The sequence below is a fragment of the Oncorhynchus masou genome, unplaced genomic scaffold, assembly GCF_036934945.1.
Source record: "Oncorhynchus masou masou isolate Uvic2021 unplaced genomic scaffold, UVic_Omas_1.1 unplaced_scaffold_1498, whole genome shotgun sequence".
Taxonomy (NCBI): domain Eukaryota; kingdom Metazoa; phylum Chordata; class Actinopteri; order Salmoniformes; family Salmonidae; genus Oncorhynchus; species Oncorhynchus masou.
Genome location: NW_027004989.1, coordinates 120,001 through 122,500, shown reverse-complemented (window position 1 = coordinate 122,500; position 2,500 = coordinate 120,001). Strand labels below are relative to the sequence as shown.

General features: G+C 51.4%; 1 pseudogene; it reads right to left on the bottom strand.

Moving 5' to 3' along the window:
* Positions 1-2,500, bottom strand: part of LOC135531039 (kelch-like protein 5) — a 37,844-nt pseudogene that overhangs the window by 7,107 nt on the left and 28,237 nt on the right.

Below are 2,500 nucleotides of genomic sequence, written 5' to 3'. Positions count from 1 at the left end.
AATGAGGAATAACCCTCTCGGCCTGGGGGGAATTAAAACCCTGCCTCGGCCTGGGGGGGGGGAATAACCCCTCCCTCGGTCTGGGGGGGGGTGGATAACCTCCCTCGGTCTGGGGTGGGGGGTGGATAACCTCCTCGGTCTGGGGTGGGGGGTGGATAACCTCCCTCGGTCTGGGGGGAACAACCCCTCTCGGTTTGTCACAGTCACATGGATTGGGAGACCCTTTAGCGATAGACGGATGTGTGTTTAGAGGACAGGGGAGGCGGTACGGAAGCAGTACATCACACGAGTCCTGAGCTCCATCAGACGAGTCCTGAGCTCCATCAGACGAGTCCTGGAGCTCCATCAGACGAGTCCTGGAGCTCCATCAGACGAGTCCTGGAGCTCCATCAGACGAGTCCTGGAGCTCCATCACACGAGTCCTGGAGCTCCATCAGACGAGTCTCTCTATCAGACGAGTCCTGAGCTCCATCAGACGAGTCCTGAAGCTCCATCACACGAGTCCTGGAGCTCCATCAGACGAGTCCTGGAGCTCCATCAGACGAGTCCTGGAGCTCCATCAGACGAGTCCTGGAGCTCCATCAGACGAGTCCTGGAGCTCCATCAGACGAGTCCTGGAGCTCCATCAGACGAGTCCTGGAGCTCCATCAGACGAGTCTCTCTATCAGACGAGTCCTGGAGCTCCATCAGACGAGTCCTGGAGCTCCATCAGACGAGTCCTGGAGCTCCATCAGACGAGTCCTGGAGCTCCATCAGACGAGTCCTGGAGCTCCATCAGACGAGTCCTGGAGCTCCATCAGACGAGTCTCTCCATCTCTCTCTCTCTCATATCTGTATTCATATATTTATATTATATTCAACACAACACAGAAAGCCAGCATCACCAGTGAATACTAACAGAAAGCCTGTTCCCGCAGCATCACCAGTGAATACTAACAGAAAGCCTGTCCCCGCAGCATCACCAGTGAATACTAACAGAAAGCCTGTTCCCGCAGCATCACCAGTGAATACTAACAGAAAGCCTGTTCCCGCAGCATCACCAGTGAATACTACCAGAAAGCCTGTTCCCGCAGCATCACCAGTGAATACTAACAGAAAGCCTGTTCCCGCAGCATCACCAGTGAATACTAACAGAAAGCCTGTTCCCGCAGCATGACCTGCTCGAAAGCCCTCATATATACTGTATGACACCCACCTTCCCTCCCTCTCCCCAGTACGGTGTGTGTGTGTGTGTGTGTGTGTGTGTGTGTACCTACTTTCCGCTGAGTACAGCTACTCCTACAGTAGATCGAGGTGTTGACATGCTGGCGATGAAGCTCCACTGACGAGCCTGAGGATCCCACCTGGAACACATATACACACACACACACAGTGTATAGCGAGAGAAACACACACAGAGAGAGACACAGAGAGAGAGGGAGAGACACACAGAGAGAGAGAGGGAGAGACACAGAGACAGAAAGAGAGAGACAGAGACACAGAGAGAGAGAGACAGAGACAGAGAGAGAGAGAGGGAGAGACAGAGAGAGAGAGAGAGGGAGAGACAGGGAGAGAGAGAGAGAGAGACAGAGAGAGAGAGAGACAGAGAGAGGGACACAGAGAGAGAGAGGGACACAGAGAGAGAGAGGGGACACAGAGAGAGAGAGGGACACAGAGAGAGAGAGACACAGAGAGAGACGGAGAGACAGAGAGAGAGACGGAGAGACACAGAGAGCGACGGAGAGACACAGAGAGAGGGAGAGAGAGAGAGAGGGACGGAGAGACACAGAGAGAGAGAGAGAGAGAGAGAGAGAGGGACACAGAGAGAGAGAGAGGGACACAGAGAGAGAGAGAGAGAGACACAGAGAGAGAGAGAGAGAGAGACACAGAGAGAGAGAGAGAGAGAGAGACAGAGAGAGAGGGAGAGACAGAGAGAGAGAGACAGAGACACTGACCTGTAAAGTCATATGACCAGACCTGTAAAGTCATATGACCAGACCTGTAAAGTCATATGACCAGACCTGTAAAGTCATATGACCAGACCTGTAAAGTCATATGACCAGACCTGTAAAGTCATATGACCAGACCTGTAAAGTCATATGACCAGACCTGTAAAGTCATATGACCAGACCTGTAAAGTCATATGACCAGACCAGTAAAGTCATATGACCAGACCTGTAAAGTCATATGACCAGACCTGTAAAGTCATATGACCAGACCTGTAAAGTCATATGACCAGACCTGTAAAGTCATATGACCAGACCAGACCTGTAAAGTCATATGACCAGACCTGTAAAGTCATATGACCAGACCTGTAAAGTCATATGACCAGACCAGTAAAGTCATATGACCAGACCTGTAAAGTCATATGACCAGACCTGTAAAGTCATATGACCAGGGTCCGACTCACCTCTCTACAGTGCTGAGGTAGCTCCACCCATCATGCCCTCCTACTGCATACATTGGACCCTCAAGTACTGTTACACCTATAGATACTACAGTACATATTAACACCTATAGA